This window comes from Epinephelus fuscoguttatus, linkage group LG22 (genome assembly GCF_011397635.1).
Source record: "Epinephelus fuscoguttatus linkage group LG22, E.fuscoguttatus.final_Chr_v1".
Classification (NCBI taxonomy): domain Eukaryota; kingdom Metazoa; phylum Chordata; class Actinopteri; order Perciformes; family Serranidae; genus Epinephelus; species Epinephelus fuscoguttatus.
In genome coordinates this window covers 36,493,967-36,509,712 of record NC_064773.1, presented here as the reverse complement: position 1 = coordinate 36,509,712, position 15,746 = coordinate 36,493,967, and positions in this window count along the sequence as shown.

Genomic DNA, 15,746 nt, shown 5'->3' with positions numbered 1-15,746 from the left:
TCCTACTCCTAACTTACAAAGCTCTAAATGGTCAGGCTCCATCATGTCTTAGAGAGCTCATAGTGCCCTATTATCCCACCAGAACACTGCACTCTGAGAATGCAGGGTTACTCGTGGTTCCTAAAGTCTCCAAAAGTAGAACAGAAGCCAGAGCCTTCAACTATCAAGCACCTCTTCTGTGGAATCATCTTCCTGTTATGGTTTGGAAGGCAGACACCGTCTCCACATTTAAGACTAGACTTAAGACTTTCCTTTTTGATAAAGCTTATAGTTAGGGCTGGCTCAGGCTTGTTTTGGACCAGCCCCTAGTTAGGCTGACATAGGTCTAATCTGCCAGGGGACCTCCTATAATACACTGAGCACCTTCTCTCCTTCACTCTCTCTCCTTTGCTAACATTCATGTCCTGTTACTGCATCTCGCTAACTCAGCTCTACTGCATGTCACTAACTTGGCTTCTTCTCTGGAGCCTTTGTGCTCCACTGTCTGGCAGGTTACCCCGTATCGTAGCTGTGCGTGGATCATGTGACGTGGTTGTGCTGCTGCCGTGGTCCTGCCTGATGCCACCCACTGCTGCTGTTATCATTAGTCATACTTCTACTGTTATTATACACATAAGATTGTTATTGTCACATACATATACCATCATATATTAATTTGAATTACAACATATTGTACCACAACAGCCATAAATATTATTATAATAATATTACTACTTAATTAATGTTGTTGTAAGCTACTGTCATTATTGTCTGTCCTGCATCTCTCTCTGTCTCTCTTGTAGGGACAACGGCCTTCTAAACTCCTCCAGAACCCAGATTGTAAGTAAATGGACAGAATAAGATGGGCCACTCTGGGCCAGCCTCCCGGCCTCACCTCACTCTTGAGGAACTCTTTCACTGTCATCCTGGCATCAAGAGTGGTAAAGGTGTCAATTGGAAACCCTCCAGACCCCAGTTGCTTCTTAACATCCTGGAAAAATCCAGCATTTGACAACAACGCCAGATTAACTGCTAGACCCGGGGTCATTAACTATGCTTTAAGTTCATCACATCTTCTCCCCTTTTTGTCACATCCATGGGAACTATCCCAGCCCCATCTGACTCGCACCTGGGTGAAGATGAAATAAGAAAAAAACAGATGTGTGAGTTGTAAACTCCAGTATGCATTCCTGAGCAGAGACCAAATTTCTTTTGTAACCAACTTGAAATATCTCTTGAAAGTAAAACTATACATTTTATCTATGTTCTAACATTGTAACTGTGCATAATCCTTGTTTGTTAGTTGAATGATTTCTTTTTTCACTCTTGTAGGTCATAGTATGAGGGAGTTATAATTCAATGTTTTTAATCCCTCATTTAACATGGAGCCATACTGCCATTTTGTGACGATAGTTAAGAAGGGTTCCCGTAAGGAATCCCATATTATATTGAGAGTTAAAATATAGTTGGATTGATTAATCAACTCGTCTTTCTTAACATGTGCTTTCTCATTATGTATCTAAGTGCAAGTTAGTTTGTAGTGTTTGTGCACAAAACATTTACACTTGTGTTCTGCTGATATATGCGGTATAATAATCATATTAAATCTAATTTGATGTTAAGAGCCGATTTTGACCATAATGGGAAGAGCATGTCTATCGCACGTAACATGTTAAAGTATATAATTTCGAAAAATAAAGTTCATTAAGTTTCCTCCAAAATAAAGTAATGTCTAAACTAAGAAACCCGCCTTGCCGCAAACACGCCCACTCAAATGGTCGGATAAAACTACTGAGCTCGGCACATCTCCGCACCGTTTAGCTTTTTTGTTTATTTCCCTTTTTGCTTACTTTCTTTTGCCGTCCTTCCTTCTAGCTATACTGTTTATGCTTTAACCAGTTATGCTCTTACACTCGGTTCCCGCGTAACTCTTTCTTGCTCAAAATCGAAGTTATTTTAAACTTTTAAGTTTTGCTTATCTGTCCTGAGTTTTTCTTTTGTTTCCTGGGCCTTCAGTAACATTATACCTGAAGTGACGTAGCCAGCCGATTTCAACATTTTTATACGCGTTAATAATAACATTGATAATAAGATCGAAGGGCCAACAAGATTGTTTTCAACCCTATTATAAGTGAGTACTAGGAATGTAACGATTACCGATATTATAGTAAATCTTGGTTAATTTTTACACGGTAAGAATTACCGTTTATGTTTAAATTAATTGCATTATTGCGGTGGATTATCAGGATATGTAGTAACAGCCTCATTCAAGTCTCGCGATGCAGGCGCTGTGTGAATGCGTAGCATGTGTAAAGTACCCATAGCCCAATAGAGGAGTTTCTATTTGACCTGCAGCTCTATCAAAGATTCATCGGATCCAGCAGCTGCCAACCACATGTCAGAGTATCCACAGAGCAGGGGGCTCTTCTGCCGAACCAAGAGACTTTCTGCTGCCTAAAATCACTGATGTGAGGGGACCACCTAAAAGACTCCGCCCGTCACCACTGCGTTCCACTTTGTATCACCCTGCTGGAAGGCCGTGAAGTGAAGCCGGAAATCGCAAGCAGCAGTTTGGGGTCCTCTGACAAACGTTTTAAGAGTTGATGTCGCATAGGAGACTTAGGTATTCTGATCTTAATTTAGGTTTCGTTAGGTAAGTGGTTTTTCACATCCCTGCATCCCCAATTTATCTATAGTCACATACTCTCTCTAACTATCGCCAAACTAAATAACTGACAAAAGTGTTACTTCTTGTCTTAATCCATTTATACATACTGTTGATTTTGTGTCATGTTATATTATCTTCATTTACTATTCATTTGCTCAGTTGTTAAACATTTAGCCCTAAATGTCGTTCTTTTGAGCAGGAACTTAGATCACTGTATAGAGAATTCATAACCCAGGTATTGAGATTGATTCATTATTGATTAAGTGTACCAACGAATTAATAATTGGTTTTCGGAGTTATTAATTTGATTAGTCGCTTCGTTCCATAGGAGGGTGGTGCCCCTAAATTTGTCACGAGTGCAAACCTTTTCTTTAGGTATTGCTCCTACACTCTTTATGTATCATTTTGTCATATGGAACACTGTAAATGTATTATGTTGATCTGTTCTGTACAACATCTACTGCACGTGTCGAAGCAAAAAAGTCAAGGTCCCGAGCCGTGCCAGAAAGCTCGCGACCTCGCTCTTCTCTTCTCAAACGGACTTTCTTTGTCTTCTATTAGATATCAAAAACTCAAATACTCAGAGGTCAAAAAATCACTGGAGACACGTAGAATCAGATGCAACTGAGTTTAATGTGCTCGCAGGCAACAAACACATCACAACTCAATGATTCAAGCTCCGGAGCAAGACTGAAATTTCTTTGTTTGCGCTCGCTCTTTTATCATAGAATTTCTGCTGAGTCATCTCTTTTTCTTAAACTTTTCCACTGGGCGCTGGTTATAAAGGTGTCACATTTCTGCTGACTCAGCACTTTTTTAGTCCTTCCCCCCCATATCAGTGTCACATTTCTGCTGACTCAGCACTTTTTTAGTCCTTCCCCCTCTAGGGTCATATCAGGACAAACTGCAATTCCCCTAACTTTCCACTAGTGTTTTCTGAACCCATCCTCATGCTATTTTTAGAAATGATTCACAGTGAGTCCTAGTTACTTCTCCACCACAATGCTTAAGTGCTCAATGAGTGTGTGTGTGTGTCATAAGAATACATGAAATATTAAACCAGTGTGTAATTTGTCAGTTGCACAGATTATATTGCTTCAACATGTATCTTTTAAAGGTCAGTTTAAAGGTACAGTACGAACACTACAGTAAATATTACACTACATTCCCCCCTTTGGGGCTACATAGACCCACTAAATACTGAGGGAGGAAAATATATATTCCCCCCTTTGGGACCAGAAGGTGCCATACTATAATCTACATGAATCAAAAACATAACAGGGGAAAAAATATATATTCCCTCCTGTGGGACTTGAAAAGTCCCATGCTACAGATCCCTCATCAGTATACATCACACATAAAACAGTCTCGGTAATAATACCCGTAATCTAATTGCTCTGAATGTTATTAATGTAGTGGTGTTTGGATACAAGAGTTATACTGGGTGCTCTTGCTGTCATTTTACATTGCATGCATGATTAATTACAATAACCTTCTCATATATAGGTCACAGTAGGTATGGTACATATCAATCTTGGCTATTAATGCTGCCCAGTTACTGTCCGTCGGATACATAGGCGGATGTGCCAGTCATCCGCAGGCGCTGGTAGGACGCCACCTGGCCCCTCAGCATCTCGACCTCCTGTTGCAGCTCGTGGTGGTTGACCAGTTGTCGCTGTAGGTCATCCCTAGGCTGGGCTCAAATGGGGCTGGTCCTCTGACATGGCTGGGCGCTCTTGGTAGGCCAACCCTGGATTCTGCTACTTTGGATACAGGGATCTCCACATGCTGGCCATGCTCTGCACCTGTCTGTGTGTTGGAAAGAACATTGTTTAGTTCAATTCACTTCCCTCCTTTTCCTCCTAATTGCCCAGTGTTATAGATAACCTATATATGTTAATCAGTAGATTGTTAGTATGGGTTTGGTAACAGCAAGGTTTTTCCTGAATCTATTGCCAATTATTTGGTTATTTCTTACCCTGAATCGGCTCTCCCTCTATAGAACCTCGTATTCCCCTTCCAGGTTCCCCTTCATTGGCTCATATAAGTTTATATTGTCAGCCATATTCTCACATACGTCCGTATTATCAATCGCGGTTTCATATAAATCGTTGTTCAATCTTTTGGATGCATAGGATCTTACCCACGGTTTATCTAGTTTCCACAATTCGCCCTTCTCGGGGAGCTTTTCCTGCTGTTGTATCAGCATAACAAATTGTCCTGTGGCTGTTCTCATGGCCCTTCTTATCAGGATCTGTACTAGGGGAAGGACGCAACAGATTATCAAGAGAATAGTCAATAGAACAAGTCCAAGTGTTACTCCTATAGTCCATAAGATTTTTCCAACAGAGAACTTTTCTAACCAGTCAAGAATTGATGAGGTTTTAGTGTTCCAATTACAGTGTTGTACCTGGTGGTCTCTTAATCTACCTATGTTTTCTAAAGCTTAAGTCAGGTTGCCGTCTTCGCCTGTATTCATGGGGATGGCTGTACAGCATTCTTCCCCTATTACATCACAGACACCTTGGTCTGGGGCTAACGTTGTTTCAATGACAAGTCTGTTCTGCACAGCCATTAGGGATGTAGTATGCAACTGTTCACTCACGCCTTCCAGTGCTGTTATAGACCAACCTCTGTTGATTATACCACAAATAGTTCACCATCTGGTGACATTGTGTCCTAGTTTGTTCTATGGTCTGACACACTTTTGCAATCCAAGTCTGATTAGTTTCCTTATGGGTGGCACTTTCCCACCGGCATTGGATCAATTGTTCCGCCTTGAGCGTGTTGTTGTTACTAGTGGAATTCTCTAACCAATATTCGATATCACCTCAGGCTACACAAAAGGGAAATACAATATCTTGAGCCAAATGCACTACTGGTGGTACTTGAAATTATTTTTTAATTTGCTCAGGAGTCCCCTTAAGACTTATTGGGCAGATTTCCCTATTACTGGCATAATTGGTTTTCCCTGCTGCCATCCACATAGTACACTGCGCAAAACAGGTGTCTCGTTGTTCACAATCCTCTATACCCGGGAGGGGCCTAACTCTAGGTAGGCCTAATTTTCTGTGGCAGGCTATGCACGAGCTGTTAGTTACCTGCTTGGCGGAGTACTCTAACCACTGATAAAACATATTAGATCTCCATGTGGTACTTGTAATTAGTTCAGTGTCTCGTACCGGTGTATTTCTGGTTCTTCTATGGGGGTTTTGGTTTTAGTTTGAGCCATTGCTAAGCCAGTTCTACGGGTACTGTGTGCCAGGTGTCTACAATGGCACATTTTTCATTATCACACCAGACTCTTGTTGTCACCATCCCTTCTACATTACATTATGGTCCTGTAGACCGGCCATGCAACCTAACATTTCCTGGACCTTCCACTAACACATCATCATAAGCATGTGACTTATAGTAAGTCAGCCGCATGATCTCTCTGTAAGGTATCTTGCCCTGTTTTGCGGCCATGGTCCCTAGTGCTACTGCACACTCGCCTAGTTGTGCCTGGCTTGTCTGTCTGGTTCTGCCCCTTCACTCTGTTTTACTCCTACCAGAATAAGCAATAGGCAATAGTAGCATTATTATTCCCACTTTAATTCCTCCCCCCATGTTGCCTGTGTTTTCAACCTTTCCCTGTGCTGGTCTATTGGGGGGCTGTTCCCTGGGCTGTTCCTTCTCTGGGGTCTGAGTCTCCTGTGTCTGCGTCTGACCTTTCTGTGCTGCTGCTTTCTTCTCCCTGCTCTCTTTCTGCCTCTGCTCTCTCTCCTCTCTCTGTTCTCTCTGCGCTTGGGCCCTCATCATCAGCCCTGCGGCTACCAGGTGGCGACTCATGAGGTTCTTCGTCAGCCACTGAGGATGGGGTGTTTTCCTCTGAGGTGCTCTCTGTCGACACCCTCTTTGGGTTGTTAGCTCTGTAGCAGTGGTTAAGATGGAACCAAATGTCCTTACCTTCAACTTTCAAGGCAGTTGGTGTAGCTAATATGACCTTGTATGGACCTTCTCTGTGTGGCTGGTCCCACTTCCTTTTGAACACCTCGACGTACACCCACTCTCCAGGAAGTATGCGTTGAAGGTCTTGTGGGATTTCGACCCTTCTGTCCTCGGTGGTGCCTTTCACCTGCTGGAAGATAGCCCTATGGATACGGGTTAGACTTCGTAAATAGTCAAACATTTCATTTTGCAGTTGCTCCAATGGGGGCCCTTCGTAGGGACCCCTCAAATATGGTATTGGCATGGGTGAACCCGTAAGCATTTCATGCGGTGTTAGATGCGTGATTCTGCTAGCTTGTGAGCGCATTGACATTAGTGCAAGCGGTAAAGCATCCACCCAGTTAAGCTTGTCCCCACTATCTGCTACTATTTTTGCTATTTTTGTTTTCAGAATCCCATTTGCTCTTTCTACTGCCCCCTGTGATTGAGGGTAGTAGACACAGCCAAACTTTTGTTTGATGCCTAGTTGCTTCAGTGTTTCTTGTATTACATTAGATACAAAGTGTTTTCCGTTATCTGATGATATGGTATCCGGCATCCCAAATCTCAGGAAGACTTCTCGGCAGAGGAATTTTGCAAGTGTTCTATGATCTGATCGGCTGTAGCTGTTGCTTCTACTCATCAGCTGTATCCGCATATGACCACCAAGACGTATCTCATTCTTCTTACCCTGGATTGTGCTCCCATGTCTATGTAGTCTAACGTGAGGTGTCTGAAAGGACCGTCTGGAGGTGGTATATGTGCCAGTGGGGCTGTAAAAACTCTCCTGATGTTGTATCTTGCGCAAATCTCGCATTCGCCTAGTACTCTATCTACCGTGGCTGCCATGAATGGTAATCTACCGTGGCTGCCATGAATGGTGACCACCATGTTGCTTGCAATTTCCGTAGGATCTCCCCCCTTGCGCAATGGTCATTACCATGTGCCCAAATTATGGCATGTCACAGCAACAAGGTTGGTAGTACAAAATTGCCATGACTATCTCACCAGAGACCATTTGTTGGCCCCTGTGCTTGTGTTCTGATAGCGCCATGCTTGATCCACAGTCGTTTTTCAGCCTCACTGACTCTGTTTTGCGCGGCTACAAGAGAAGGCATGGTAGTGAGGGTTTCACAATCTTGGATGGTTAACATGGGTGCCATTACTACACCCATTGCTACCTGTTTGGCTGCTATCTTGCTAGCTATCAGCTAGGTTATTATCTCTGGCTACCAATGAATCAGTCATTTGGTGGGCTGGACATTTGATTATAGCTAGGGCTTTGGGGAGGAACATAGCCTCCCACAAGTCAACAATGGCCTCCCCATGTGTAGCTGGGGTGCTGCCTGCTCTACGAAACCCTCTCTGTTTCCAAATGTTTGCGTGGATGTGGTACACTCCATATGCATATGCTGAATCTGTATATACATTCTGTGACTTTCCCTTTGCTAATCTACATGCTGCTGTTAGAGCTTTTATTTCTGCAAGCTGGGCGGAGCAGGGCTGAGCAAGTTGATCATGACATGATCGTATAGTCACAAAATTCTGATCGTTATTGAGCTGTACAATTCCATAGCCTGCATGACTACCTGTGGCGTCCTGAAAACAGGAGCCATCAATGAGCAACGTGAGGTCAGTTAAAATGGGCTGATTATGTAAATCTTTGCGAGCGTGCATAAATTTGTCTGTGCCATGAAGACAGTCGTGGTGTACCTTCTGTGGGTAGAACCATTTTGGTGGCTGGACTAATGATGGTACAACGTTGAATGTCGAGCTCAGGAATGGACAGGATAACCTCATATCCTGTGCGTCTGGCCTGTGTCAAAACAAATCTGGGACTTGTCAGAAGGGCCTGAAGCTGGTGAGAGGTGTACAAAGTTACAGGATGTCCCATTGTTAACAAGGATGCTTTTTGAAATGCAAAGACAGCTGCGGCTAGCCCCTGATAACAGGGAGGCAAACCGGCCTCTATGTTATCGAGCTTAGTGCTATAATATGCTAGTGGTTATTTACCTGTGGGTGTGTCTTGCATTGGGACGACACGCACAAAGAGTGGTTGGAGTAGTTAGGAGTGCCTAACGCTGGAGCGGACTGCATGTCTATTTTTAAGGCTTGGAACGCACCTTCTGCTTCCTCCGTCCAGGACAGCTGTGTTGTGTTGTTTGTCTGTCCTGCTGCTCTTACTAAAGCTCTGAGTGGAGCAGTTTTTATAGCATAGTCACAAATCCATGGCCGACTGTATCCTGTCATGCCGAGAAAAGACAGCATTTGGCCCACCGTCTGCGGTTGAGAAGCCTTACTTACTGCCTCTATCTGAGATGGGGCAATGCACTTTTTATCCCCACTCAACTGTCTGCCCAAGTACTCTACAGACTGCTGGCAGAACTGCAATTTGTCTTTACTAACCTTGTGTCCCCCCTCTGCTAATGCTATGAGCGCTGCAATGGAATCTTTTAACATAATTCTTTTGAAGGGCAACAGACAAGTAAATCATCTGCATATTGTAATACAGTGCTTGGCACGTTCAAATTAGCTAGGTCATAATGCTGACATTCATAAGTGAACGCAAACAAATATTGAGAGTCTGGGTGTAGCAGTACACTGAAAAGAAACAGAACATAAATAAATGACTGTATACCACTGTGTGTCGGGTGGTATGTCTGAAAGCAACGTGTGTGAATCTGGCACATGTGGCGTCTCTGTTTCCACCACTGCATTAGCTACTATTCTGAAGAAGTTGGTTTCTTGATTGGAAAAATGAGCATTTTGCACGGACTTCTAGTTTTGACCAGAACTCCAGCCTTTACCAAGCCTTCAATTGTGGGTTGGATACCGTCAATGGCATGCTGCTGGAGAGGATACTGTCTCTGGTATGATAGGTTATTATGTAGCTTTAGTGTGATGCGAACAGGTTGCGCTGATTTTATCAAGCCTACATCAGTTTTATGTGCTGTCCATAGATGTGGTGGAACTTTACTCAACAACTGTGCGTGTTCTTCTGTGACTGCTGTCTGTGTGGGAGTAGTACCATCTACATGTACCTTGTCTGCGACTGTTTCATCACCTGTCTTAGTTGAGATTCTGATGTATTGTTTGTCATCTGAAATGTGGATGTATTTGTTCTTGGTGGGTAACCACTCTCGCACCTGCAGTGCACGTCTGACCATTGGACCCAGATGATGAGACTCATAACCTTCTGCTATCATCAATGTAACGTGTGGTGCAGAATTTGGCACCTGAGACCATCCTGCTAATTCTTCTGGGAGGCAGACGGCTGCCGCCACACCTTGAGGTACTGAATACATGTCTTCACTAATGATCAGGCATGGTTTTTATTTTCTTTATTTTATTTTATTTTTATTTATTTATTTATTTTTTTTTGAGCACTGTGTCCCTGCATTCTTTACAATCTACATGAGTCTGGTCCGCGTCATACATGAGCGTGCAATGCAGTGACAGATTGGGAGTATGTGCTGTGTCAAAATGTAACCTGACCCATGGTTCCCACTAAGTCCATGTCTGTTTGAGGTGAGACTCTTCTGATGTCAGTTGGAGCCAGTAGACCAACGCCTGTGATGTCTCTGTGGCGTTCCCGGGCAGCTGTGGCATCATGCTTTGTGGGGGGTCGTCAGAGAAGTCTAAATATAGTCCATCTTGAGTACTCATGATCTTAGTTTTGAGAGGGCACAATATATCTCTGCCTAGAAGGTTCACTGGCGTATGAGTTGAGTAGAGTAGGGGTGCAAAGATGACTTTACCAGCGATGAGCATTGAAACAGGCTCTGTCATTGGTATGACTTGTGATTTCCCAGAGAAGCCTATGGTCTTGATGGATGACTTTGAGAGGGGGTGTGTAGAGTCTTTTTTTTGTGTGTGTTTCCATATGTAGCCCCTGTGTCCACCATAAAGGAATATGCTTGTTTGTGGATGACAACAGGTATAGTTGGTTCGTTGTGTGGCTGTAATGAAATGACTGGTGACCTTACTTCCCCTTCAGGCTTCTCCAGGCAACCCTATCATGGGCACCCTGTCTCGTTTTCAGCCAATTTTCTGCTGGACCTTCCCATGGGTTGACTGGACACTCCCTTGCGTCGGGGGCCGGGCTGGTAACAACCCCAGCACAGCTTGTTAGGTGCTGCAGGATTCACTCCTGGAAATCCTGTGTTCATTTCCTGGGAGCCTGATTGCTGATAGGGTGTGGCTCGCTGATAGGTTTGTTGTTGTGGTGGCTGGGGTCCTGGAGGAAAGTTCGGTCCCCTTCTCCATCCTCCTCGGCCTGCTGGTCCTCCCCTAGGTTCGCCTCGACCCCGCCCCTTCGGGGCCTCTGGCTATCGTTGTTTCCACCTGCTCATTGTGGATAACAGTAGTGGTAATGTGAGGCATTGCATTGTCAGTGTTCTGCGTGTGGGGAGCGTCTTCTTTCATCTGCTCTCGGTCTTCGTATCCCTGGCCAAGGTCATTGTGAACCTTCCCTCCACTTGGCCTTCCATTGTTGTTGCTGCTCTTGCCTCCCCTACTGAGCGTAGTGGGTATTGTGCCGTCTCTGATGGTGATGTGTCTTGTGGATATGGTGGTTTTGATGCTGGCAGGGGTGGGGCTGTGGGTGTCACATCCGTCGGTGCCTGGGGGTCTTGTGTGTCCTTGCTGCGCTCTGCTTGCACCATTTGCTTCAGTGTCTGTGAGTCCTGTGGGTCCTGTGGATGCTTACAGTACTCTACTTGCACCATTTGCTTCCCACCCCCTGTCTGTCTAAACCACCCCAATACCTCCCTTTTTTTTTTTTTAACCCTTTTGTTCTTTTTCTTATAACTCGCCTTAGTGTCTTTTGCCTCAATGTGTCTTAGTTCTGTATCCACCTCGTTGCAACATGCCAGGTTGAAGGTTCCATCTTTAGGCCAATGATTTTTTTTCTTTTTTTCCCCCCTATTTTCAGATGTTCTTTTGTGCCATTTAGTCACACAGTGTTGGATTCGGTTTCTCCTACCTGGGTGTTATGTCATTACTATCTCTATGGGTGTCAGAAACCCTTTTTCCATCTGTCCTTGGTTGGCTCCCATGAAGCCTTGTTTAACTTTACTCACTCTTGGAATTTTGTGGTTGCTCGTCTGTTTCTTTTGTATGTATCAGTGCTCGTAACTTCCCTACTGTGAAGGCAGTTTTGTATTATTTTTCTTCAAAGGTTATGTTCTAATTTATGTGACCCATCTCCTCCCAAATTAGCTTTTCTAGGCACGACAACAATCTGCAATCTTGGATTAAATTCCACTTCGTTCTCTAAATCTTAAAATATTACCTGGTTCAGAGAAAGTGAAGCTACGGCTCTGTTTTTATAATCATCACACAAATATTGCAGCAGTGGATCTAATGAGCGGGGAGTCCACAAATCATTTAAAATCGTCTCCCACTGTATACCTGAAATTCTTCCTTCACATGTTTCAATTGGTAAATTTACTAACTATCCAAAGTTTTAGCTAATGTGTTGCTCGTCTTGCCACTGCTTCTAACCCTCGTTGTCTATGTAGGTTCTTTCTAACCCGAAATGTGTTCTTTATGCCTCTGGTATCTACTATGCCATCAGTCATACAATGTTGCTCAGCCCAATTTTCATCACTACTGCTGTCACCTTCTTCCACCCAGCTCTTAACAGCTTGATCTCAACTTCTTTTTTCTTTATTTTATTACTTATTTTATTTATTATAAAACTATACTAATGACTTACTTTATTTATAATTTTATTACTTATTCTATTTATTTATGAAACTATGCTTATCACTTATTTTATTTATCTATAAAATTAAATTAAAGTAATAGATATTTTTTTATACTTTTTTTTATACTTTTTTATTCTCCCCTTAACAGCCAACCAGTTTGTATGGAGTTCACCCGAGCAACTGGTTCAGTCAGTGAAACGTGGACTTTTTGTTGGCACCGTTAGGTTTCCAGTCCCCAGACAATTTGTTGACACCGTTAGGTTACCCTTGTCTGGTTTTGTTTCACTGAGACACTGTTAATAACTACCTCATGTAACAAAACTTTGAAACAAATCACATAAAACAAACACACAGATACCGGATTATGATAAAACATTCAGGCCCCAAAATGTCTTTTTTTTCCTTTGTAATGACCTTTAACCCAATAGAGGTCAGAACCAAAATATCAAATTTTAACAAAGCTTTGTTTTTTGTATAAGCCCACTTCTGTTGGCTGTGTTCCTCACTCTGTGCTGGCTGCATTCCTCACCGCTGACCGTATTCCTCACTGCTGGCTGTGTTCCTCACCCCCTCCCTTTGTACTCTCTGTTAAGTCAGTCTCCCAATGATTTGTCAGTCTTTTTACAGTTACATTTTATTCAACACTTCACTGTATTTACAATACTTTATACAACACTTAATGCATTACTTTTTAGGTAGGTTATATTGTGTTTGCTACAGTTTTACTTAATACTTCTAAATATGTTACAATATATGTACAACAACTTTACAGCTTTGAGTTAAATTTTTTTTTTTACACATTTATACACTTTGATCGATCTGTTAGCTGTTTTTTCCTTTTCTTAGCTTCCTGTCCGTTCAGACCCGTTTTCTGAGGTGGTTCCCCTGCTCTCTTGGCTAAGAGGTCTCCCCCTAAACGGCGGTATCCACAGGAGCTTTTTAACTTCACGTTTTAGCTTTCTGCCCGTTCAGTCCCGTTTTGTCTACGGTGACTCCCCCTCCTTCTTGGCTGGGAGGTCACTTTCCTCAAAACAGCGGTATCCACAGAAGCTTTTTAGGCCTTTTATTCTTACAGCAAACCGCCTATGCAGTCCTGATGTCTCCCCTAGACACACCCTCCTTTTATAGTTTTAAAGGTATACTAGGCAAGCCAACAGCGGTATCCGCGGATTTGCTCAGCATTCCGCCCACGCAAACCTGCCGGCTGGCTTCAACACCCCCGCCCCTACAGGCTAAAGGGAGTGCTGGCGAGTTTCGGCAGTGGTAACCACGTATATGCTTTTGAGTATCTCTGACTCTTTTCTTCTCTTATTGTGCACTTTTGTCTCTTTAAATACTTTAAATACTTTAGTCTTACTACATTCCTCACTACATTTGTTACCGTACATTCAGCATACACACATTCACTCTTTCTTTTGCCTGCTTGGTTACTCTAGCTCACTCCCCCACATTACACACACACACACACACACACACACACACACACACACTCACTCACTCCCACATTCACTCTCCATGTTTATCTCTCTAACTTCCACACACACACACATTCACTGTGTTGCATTAGATTCAGTTGTCTCCAGCAATATATCAGCTATGTTCCAATGTTGTGTTGTTAGTTAGTAATTTTTACATCACATTTTAGGTTCTTTAGGAGAGGAATTTGTCAAATACCTCCGACCCGGGCGGCTCCCAACTGCACCTCAGACGCACCCGGTTTAGGCAGAAAAAGGCTCTGCTTACCTTATCTGGTGGCCACCTGTACGTCTGATGCGCAGCCAAGCGCCCCCGATCTCAGGATCCGACCTCCTCGTCCTCCTACGCTGGCTTGCCAAATAATGTCGAAGCAAAAAAGTCAAGGTCCCGAGCCGTGCCAGAAAGCTCGCGACCTCGCTCTTCTCTTCTCAAACGGACTTTCTTTGTCTTCTATTAGATATCAAAAACTCAAATACTCAGAGGTCAAAAAATCACTGGAGACACGTAGAATCAGATGCAACTGAGTTTAATGTGCTCGCAGGCAACAAACACATCACAACTCAATGAGTCAAGCTCCGGAGCAAGACTGAAATTTCTTTGTTTGCGCTCGCTCTTTTATTGTAGAATTTCTGCTGAGTCATCTCTTTTTCTTAAACTTTTCCACTGGGCGCTGATCATAAAGGTGTCACATTTCTGCTGACTCAGCACTTTTTTAGTCCTTCCCCCCCATATCAGTGTCACATTTCTGCTGACTCAGCACTTTTTTAGTCCTTCCCCCTCTAGGGTCATATCAGGACAAACTGCAATTCCCCTAACTTTCCACTAGTGTTTTCTGAACCCATCCTCATGCTATTTTTAGAAATGATTCACAGTGAGTCCTAGTTACTTCTCCACCACAATGCTTAAGTGCTCAATGAGTGTGTGTGTGTCATAAGAATACATGAAATATTAAACCAGTGTGTAATTTGTCAGTTGCACAGATTATATTGCTTCAACACGTATCTTTTAAAGGTCAGTTTAAAGGTACAGTACGAACTCTTCCTGAGGCTGCTACCATTATTTTTCCCTGTTAAAGGGGTTTTTTTGGGGGAAGTTTTTCCTTATCCGCTGTGAGGGTCCAAAGGACAGAGGGATGTCGGATGCTGTAAAGCCCTCTGAGGCAAATTGTGATTTGTGATATTGGGCTTTATAAATAAAATTGATTGATTGATTAATTGATTGATTGATTGATAGAACTGCAAACAACTCAAAGGTATCTAAAATGTAATGAAAGGCCTAACTTGACACTTTTTTTGGTAAGAGCTCATAAGACAAAAAGGTTCAAAACTCTTGGTTAGATCTGCAACAGCATGTTATATTGTATAGACTTAAATTATGCTTTTTAATGCAAAGTCTTCACCTGAAAACTAACTATTAATTATTGAGGAACTGTTAAATAATTGTGATGGAGTAAAAAGTAAGATGTTTCCCCTGATTTTGACATGTAACATAAAGCAGCATAAAATGTAAATATTTGAGTAAAGTACCTCAAATCTGTACTTGAGTGCAGTATTTGAATACATTTCAAACACTGCATTATGGTCTGAGTGTAGTGTTTAATTAGAAGACAGTTTAAGACAGGGCTGAAAATTAATACCCGCCAAGCGCCAAATGCAGGTAGATTTTCCATTTTGCGACTAAATCGCCGAAGGCTATCCACCACTTGGCAGGTAAATGTTTGTACCAAAATAGTCATGTAATAAATTATGTATATAATAGCTATTTGACGGTGGCTAATAGCAGACCGGCGCTCTGTATGTTGTATGTAGCACTTAAATTGCTCCCCGCTGCATCAAGGAACCTGTAGGCCTACTCGGGGGACGCGTGGGCACGTAGGCATATCGCGCACCAAGATCCATGATCTGTTGTTAGTAGCAAGCAAGCTATCACCGCAGGCGTCATGT